Here is a 9,044-nt window from a genome sequence, read left to right on the forward strand (position 1 = left end):
GGAGGGAGGGAGGGAGGGGGAGGAGGGAGACCAGCAGCTTTCTGTGAAACCGCTCCACTAGACTCTGAAAATGCTGTGGGAACCACGTTTAGACGTGGCAGATAATGAGAGCTTATTCACGCTGCTGCTTAGCAGGCTTTTTATTTCTGCCTTTTGCTCTGAAACCTTTAAAACGTTAGGCCAGGCACTTTCACCCCCACCATGTATTTCCCCACAGATACAGGAACCACCTGTGGATTAGTGCCTTGGTCTGGGTGCACCTGGTTCCAGGGGATATTTTTGCCCATTTTTCTCACAATCATTTCCATTTCTAATGGAGAGAGAGAGTGAGAAAGAGAGAGTACTTTGTCCTTCAGTTACCACCTTCTTTTCATTCCTTCCCTTAAACAGAACTCTAAATAGCCCTAGCTGTTGCTGTTTCTCTCTTGTTCTCTCTTCAGCTTTCATGCCTGCCTTCCCCACCTATTGAAGTAGCTCAAGGACAACTCTGATTTCCATGCTCTAAAACACAAAGGTTGGTTCTTGTCTTAGTTCAGGCTGCTCAGACTGCCTAGCTCAAACTATGGAAATTCAATTCTCCCACTTCTGGAGGCTGGAAAGTCCAAAACCTAGGTACTGGTGGTTTTGGTGTGTGGCAGAGGCACCCTTTCTGGCCACTTCTGACAGGTGGCTGTCTTCTTGTAGATGCTCATGTTACAGAGAGTGGAAGAAAGCCCCCTTGTGTCTTCTTACAGGGGCACTAATTCCATTCCTAAGGGCTTTCCCCCTCATAATTACATCCCAAAGGCTCTGTCTCCAAATGCCAGTGCATTCGATTTTGAACACAAATATTCCAGCCAAAGCCTTTCTCTTTGGATGGCCAAACTACTAATCTGCCCTCTAAAACCTTTCCCTTCTGTGGCCTTAGCTCAGGCCAAAAGAACAGAATCACTTTTCCCTTTCTTTGCTGGTTTCATACCTTGTTTCTAACTCATCACAAACCCTACCTCTGTCATTTTAAAACCATAATCTGTCATCCCTTGCCACCTTTTTGCTATCATCTAAACAACCAGCATTTCATACCTGAGTTACCCCAGTAACTAACTCCCCATTCTGTCCTTGTCCCTTTACAGTCTATTCTTGGCCAAAATGATCAGGCTGGAGTGCTTGTCACAGAACTGCGGTATTTAAGGACTTGCTTCTTCTCTACCTTTCCCCAAATAGAACTCAAAACCATTAAAATGTCTTAAGATATTTGCTTCCTCATTATCTCTGATCTCATGTGTTCTCCCTCCCTCTGTGCTGGCTATGCTGGCTCCCTGCTCTCCCTGGAACATACCACTCATGCCCTACAGTCTTTGTCTTTTTCTTCTGTCCCTTGAACTTTTATAGCTGTATCTTCCCTTTCTTTAACTTTACTCTGATTAAGTCTTCTCTTTGCCTTCCAAGTTAGTCTACAGCCCTCACTTCCCAAAGCCCTCGTCATCAACAACACAATATATAATACTGCTTCACTTGCACCCTGTCTCTAAAATGTAAGCTTCAAAAAGTTTAAAATGTAGCTCTATTTTATTAAATGATCTACATCAAACACTTAAAGAATCTGGCACATAGGAAGCACTTGATACACTATTGAATTAATGACTCAATATTAACACTCTCCCGCCTCCCCCATAAACTTCTCTAAGGAAAGAAAGAAAATATCTGAGTAATCATGTTCGATGTTTCTATATCCATGTGAATTTCATGTGGCACAAAGAAGGGATTGGCTATTTCTGGATGTGTGAAGGGAGGTGTCATTGAAGTGAGTCTTCATTGGAAAGTAGAGGTCACATCCTACTCCACAACATGTATGAGAAGTTTTGTAATTCACCCTTTGTGTTTTCCCTCCGTGTTTTGGTTTGGCTTTAGTTTTGTTTTTTGGGTTTTTTGTTTTTTTTTTTCCTTACTCTCACTTTCCCTGCTTCCTGAAACTGCATTTTTATAAAAGGTAAGCTTATTACAGCAAAAGGTAATGCTGTTCTCCCACCCGTCAGCTCTGAGAAGATGGTGGGACTTGAGGGACATTCTGGAAGATGGGTTTTGTCAGCCAGTAAAGGAGGATTCAATACTTGTTGGCAATCTTGCATAAGTTGCTCAGTTGCTGAGAGCACACACGTGTCCTCTTATACGGGTTACATAAAGGCATCTGTCTTACCTCTGGCTGCTGACTATCATAAATCTTCATGAGATTAGATATGGAAAGAGCTTATATAAATTCTTCACCTCAGTGCCCACATTCACTGCACAGACACTTCCTCTTTTGCTAGACTAGCATATCTCCCTCAAGCAGTTGCTCCATCCCAACCCCCATCTCCAATTATTACTCTGAAAGCACAGTAGAGTGATCCATCCTTCTACTTCTGATCATATTTTGTCAATCCAGGGATGGGCCCCAGATATCAATGAAAGTCCTTCTTCAGGGGCCTAGTTCATAGATATTAGGACTTAATGATTTCAAACTCAGAGAATATTGTCCACCATACTTCATTGCACAGTTAGAAAAGGCAGAAGCTAATTTGCCACAGACAGAATAAATCAGGCTCCTAGAGATAAGTAAAGGTTAAAGACACAGAGTCCTGTGGGCTTGGAGCTCCAAGTCCCACAGGGTATGTGGGTGCTAACTACATTCTCATCTCTTAAGTTCCAAGAAGCAGTATGTCTTCATGGAAAATTTCCCCTTTTGGTTGGGTTGCTGTTGAGAGCACATGTTGAACACTCAGGGAAGGTTAGTCGTAGGTGAGACATGGCACCTTCCTGAGAAATCTATTTATACCTATGGAGGAAGGACTTTGAACGATTCCCCTAGGAAACCAAAATACAATAGATACCTCAGACAAATATATAGCTTAATGAAAAAATGAATGGTTGGTTGATAAACAGAAGAGACAAGGAGAAACATAGTAAGATTTGAAAAGGCATGAGCAGTGGTAAAAAGTTAGAAAAACCTGGTAAGAGAAAGAAATAAATCATTGCTGATATACCCGATTACAAATAACTTTTAGTATGACCCATGTGAATCTAGTGAGGCTGCATTTTATCTATGATTATAGCATAGAATCTGTGCTGTTGTGTACTATCAGGCCCTGCTATAACACATGCATGCACAGCTAAAAGTATACATTCAATTTAAACACTCAGTTCATTGAATTTTAAAGATTTATTTCTAAATTATGTGTATATGGGGTGCAAGGTATGTACAAGTTGAGTGCAGGTGCCTTTGGTTGCTAGAAAAGCATGCAGATTTTCTGGAGCTGGAGTTACAAGTGGTTGTGAGCTGTCTGACATGGGTGTGGGGAACCAAACTGAAGTTCTCTGCAAAAGCAGCAAGCAATCTAAATTACTTAGCCACTAAAAGAACTGTTTTTCAGTGGGAATAATATGGAAATATTACAAAATTTTATTTGTGCAGACATTCCTTATGAACACAAAACTTTCTTGCTGTGATTGGCCATAAGCCTATACTTTTTTTTTTTTCCCAGTTGCCCATTTACGGGGTTTTCATTCATGTTGTAGATAGAATGGGCCCTGGTAAGTGATTTCAGCAACAAGTAGGCAGGGTTAATCCCCATAGTATGTATAATATGAAGATGCAAGAAACTCCGCATCACCCACAATCTTAAGAAAAGAAATGAGTAACTTTCAACATTGGACTTAGGCCAAACTAAGGTGTAAAACCTGAACCGGAATGTCTAGGTACAGAACACATTCCACAGGATGTGCTCCTACCTATGCTCAATCTTCCTTAAAACCATGTCGGATATTGTTGAAAATGTTTTCCTCTTTCTCTTCCCTGATAGTTCCTACCTCTGAAACCCTCTTTTGACAGTTGTTAATGACTCTGGTGTTCCTAGATAAAGCAAATCAATGGCTGGAGTTTTTGGGTTTTTTTATAACCAAAATCTGCTTAAATATTAATTTTCCTCTTGAAACTTTAACCTACTAGTATTGTTTCAGAATCCTATTAAAAAGGCCAGCCTGGTCTACATAGTGAGTTCCAGGATAGCTGGGGCTACAAAAAGACCAAAAAAGACCAAAAAAAAAACCTTAAGTATGTCATTGTGTTGTATAACTACCAAAGACAGATGAGAAGCAGCCCAATTATTTGACTATGGGCTGTTCAGTTAGGAATTAAATTCAAATTTTTTGCATGTGTAAAATTTCTTATATAAAAACTTTCCCATCTTCCAAATATATAGTTAATCATGAAGGTTTTTTCTATATGTATGTACTTACATATGAATAGCATTTAGAAGACAGGACACCTGATTCCTGACTTACTTGCCTGTGTTCTACTTTTCAGTGCATAGATCAAAAGAGTCAAAAAAAAAAAACCCAAAACTCTGCAATCATCTGGATAATTTATGGGAGGAGTAAACAGTTGCCTAAAGTACTGTTTGAAATCATTGACTTTATATAGAAGCATGAGATTTCAAGACTGGAAGGGACCTAATATGTCAATAAGGTCATACCAGTTATGATTAAACATCTCTGACAACAAGAAGCTCACTGCCTAACAAAGTAATCAATTTCATACACTATGAGTACTAGAAATATTTAGTCAATACATGATCAGGAGAAGCCTGGCAAATTCTCCTAGTTTTCACAAAGATAAAAGGGGATAGTATATTTATGTTGGCTAAGTGGGCCTAGAACTCAGGGAAAAGATTCTACTCTGGTTACATCATCTTAAATAAATATAACTCTGTGGTTTGACTCATCACTTCTATATAAAGCTATTAGGAATATCTGGGTGCTGGTCCATGTCTCCCAGTGGTTCCTACATTTATGGTGACAAAAACAGAAAAGAACTTGCCTGCAGAATGATCAATCATTTAGTGATTTATAGAGAGTTCAGTACTCCTTTCAAAATAGGCATAAAGAGAATGGTTCAAACATTCCTGAAAAAAGAAATTAACAGCATCATGGGAATCACCAGTCACCTGTATTGATAACAAAAGAAAAGGGTGACACTATACCTCATTCATTATGTGAATCATCTGATATCATAAAAAAGAATGCAAAGACATGAAGAGAACAGAGAGGCCACATTAGAGGTAGAAGCCAGGTGACTATCTTCTAAATGTATTCTTTAGCTAAGTTACTTCCTCCAAATAATAGTTTTAAAGAGTTCATAATTCACATTCATTCCATAGTAAAGTTAGAAATCACTGTGAGCCACAGACCTTCTAATCTTCAGAAGAATTATACCTACAACTATCGAATCTGTGAATGCCAAAAAAGTACCATGTTCTAAAAAACAGCAGGCAGGGGGTACTGGAGAGATAGCTCAGCAGTTAAGAGCACTTGCTGTTCTTCCCAGGACCTGGGTTCTATTCCCAGCACCCACATGGTAGATGATAACCATTCATAACTCCAGTTCTAGTGAATCCAAAACCTTCTGGCCTCTTAAGGTTTGCACAGCCCGGGCACATTTACATACATGCAGACAAAACACTCATATACATATAAAACAAAAAAAAATTTAGGGGGTCTTTTTTGAGACAGGGTCTCCCTGTTGCCCCAGCTGGCCTGGAACTCACTATGTAGACCAGGCTGGCCTTGAACTCAACAAAGATCCACCTGCCTCTGCCTCTAGAGTGCTGGGATTAAAGATGTGCATCATCAAGCCTGGCAAAAAACAAATTTTTTTTTTTTAATTTAAAAAAAGAAAGAAAAAAAAGGGGGGATCTCCAACTCAAATGCCTTCAGGAGCCAGGTGTGTAACAAAACAAATGGAATGAAAACAGGGCCGAGCCAAAGGCATTCAATGTCTTTGCCTCTTTCTCTTTTATCTTCATTGAAGTACAATAGCTACCGGCAAACCAAACACTCTGCTGGTCAGGGTTAACTCCTTGTCTCTATATTAAAGGACTATATTTGCTTAAGAGCCTAGATTTTAAAAATAAATTCTTTAATGTGTAAAGCAATGGAATTTATCTGGAAAATAGCAGCTTAGTGAGGGATATGGAAATCTCAAGAAGACATTTAGTGTATATGTTAAGACCATCAAATTTGGGGTTGTGCTACTCAGTAATGACCTATTCTTCCTTAGATTACTCCATGAAATCTCATCCTCTTGAAACTTCAGGAGGATTTTACACATGTAATGGGACCACATGAGATGACAGTGGTGTTTAATATTTAGCTGTTGCTGTTATGTATTGTTGCAGTTTGTCAAAGATTTTACTACTGTAGGGAAGGAAGACCCAGACTATGTGTAAGCAATCTGCCTTCATAGCAGGATGGGCCTTTACTTCTGAGACGACTAGAGAAATTAGCTTTTACTTAGCACAAGTCAGGTCAAAGCGAGGAGGGGACAGATCGGGGAGAGGAACCATGGTACCCTATGGAGGTTCTTCATGGTATTTCACCTCCAAGCTGCCATCTGCATCTTAAACACAAGCTGCTTATAACCAGTGATGTTTTACTGAAACACATAAAGGGACTGGGTTTTGATACAGATAGTTAATACCAATAACTCACAAGAAAGTTTAATGAATTATGGTTTCAAACCTGGATTTTCAATCTCAAAAGCCCAAGGAGTATGTATAATCCATGGGGACAGTTGTATTCCAGATACTCTGGAATGAGAAAAAACTAGATATGAAAACATGGTTTGGAGATCTGACATGTGGGTTCCAATATAGAAGGGTTACCAAGGAGGTACAATTTGGCTTGATTTGTGGAGATCCAGAGACCATAACCAAGGACAACTGACCAAATACCTGGAAAGCTAATTTTATCCTCATAGAAGAAATGTTTGAAGAAAACCCCAAATGAGTCAGTAACTTTGTCCATAACAGTGAGCTTCCTATGGGGGAAAGTGTGGGGGCAACCAGGAGGGAGTTTTAATCTGAATGCATTTTAGGTTGAGTCTGTTCAGGAGATACCTGAGATACCTGTCTCATCCTTAGCGACTTGCCTTAATCATTTCAAAAGGAGGAAGACTGAGTGCCTGAAGGATAATGATATAAATAAAAATGATAAAGGAACTTCAGGAAGCAATATAAAGAAATACCACTAAATTGTTATTGTCTATTTTCTGATAGCAATTTAATTATTTTGATGATGAGACTGAGATCATAGTTTAGAAAACATTTTGCCCTTATATAATATCATCATGTCAGTGACTTAATTTTAGGTTCATGTGGGATCTTCAAGTAATTTTACACAATTCTTTTGTTTTTCTGAGACAGGTTCTCACTATGTAGCACCAGTTGGCCTGGAATTCACTATGTAGACCTTCCCAGGCTGGTCTCAGTCTCACAGCTACCTGCCTGCCTCTGTCTCCCAAGTGCTGTGATTAAAGTTATGCATCACTACACGTCTCTTAAAGTTTTAAACATTTTAACATGACGCTTTTATTAATCATTTGAGAATTTCATATATAAGCACAATATATTTTGGTCATATTACCCCCTACTCCTCTCCCTAACTCGATTTGAATATACCTCCCATCCCTTCTCCCTCCCTTCATATCCTTTTTAAAAAAACAGAGCCTACTTTGTGTTGCCCATATATCCATGAGTGTGAGGTCATCCACTGGCAGCAGGGTGGACTCTCTAGGGACAACGCCCCTAATGAAAACTGACTCTCCCTTCCTTAGCAGGCATCAGCTGTCAGTAGCTCCTCAGTTAGGGGTGAGGGCTCAGGAGCTGCTCCCACTCCATGCTAGAATATTGACTGCTTAATTTTGTGCAGATTTTCTGCAGGCAGTCTTAGCTACTGTGAGTTCATGAGTGTGGTGGTCATTAGAGCTAACAGGGTTCATAGTGGGTAAGACTGTCGATGGCTTTTCACCCCCACCAGCCTACATAGCACCCTCCTTCTAGCATGGAAAGCATGGAGGAAGCTTCCCAGTCAATTCCAGTTTGATTTTTTTCCATGTTCTGTGGCCAAGGTGTGTGGTATCATCAGCAATAGAGTCTTACCATCAAGTTCTGGTGGGCAACCAAGAATAATGGTAATAACCTGTATTGTTTGGTGGTAGGGGAGGTGGGGGAGTACTGGGACTCATCTGATCAACAATTCAAGAATGTTTAATATCATTAAGTGGAAAGCTCTGGAAAAAAATTTGGATTCTTTAGGGAAGAAATGAGAAATATCTGTATCAGTCAGGATTAGTGCTGTTGTACTATGGTCATGGAAAAAAACAAACTTTCAATGGATTACTGTAACAAGAGATGATGATTTCTGATGCTCACATTTTATTGGGCAAAGTAAGTCACATGATAAGGTTTAACATCAAAGTGGAGCTATGGTGGACATTCAAGCCAACAACTGAGAAACCTTAATTTTTGTATTTGTATTTCATACTCTGGATAACTGTGAGCACTGTGTAGTGTAATAGTTGAAATAATGAGTTCCAAAATCAGATGCTTGTATTCAGAACGAGGACCACAATTTATTATTTGCATGACTATTATAAGTAACAACCTTTAAATCCCAATGTCCCATTAAAGAGGTATAATGAAATATCACTTCCTAGGGTAGCTGTGACTTTCTGATAAGGTCATAGATGTAAAACACACAGTATAGTACTTGGCATGTGGTAACCATTCAGTGAATAATAACTTCAGTTATTTTGCTGATGATGATAAAGAAGAGGAGAAAATGTAGAAGAGAAGGAGAAGAAAGAGGAGATGTGTTTCCAATCCTGGACCACACTACCCTGGATGACTAAACATCAGTCTAAAAATTTATTCAATAAATATTTGTGAAACTCAGCACCTAATGCTAAACATAATGCTTGGCAAAAGAAACAGCACCAGCTGTTTCGCAGCTTATAGGACAGCAGGAAATATACAGAGAGGTAACTGGCTGTGGCAAAGTCACCCTGTTTCTAAGGTCTCATCAGTGCCTTGTGTCTGTTGTTTCATACTCAAATCATCCAGTCATCCATAAGTCTGTCTCTGGCCTCTGACTGTTTATACATGTAGATTAAATGCTTATCTTGGTCTTCTGGGACACTTATTGCCTGCTGTTTCTATTGGCAGGTTTGTCTGCAAGCCTAACACCCCAGA

The sequence above is a fragment of the Nannospalax galili genome, unplaced genomic scaffold (genome assembly GCF_000622305.1).
Source record: "Nannospalax galili isolate Female #2095 unplaced genomic scaffold, S.galili_v1.0 scaffold1398, whole genome shotgun sequence".
NCBI lineage: Eukaryota > Metazoa > Chordata > Mammalia > Rodentia > Spalacidae > Nannospalax > Nannospalax galili.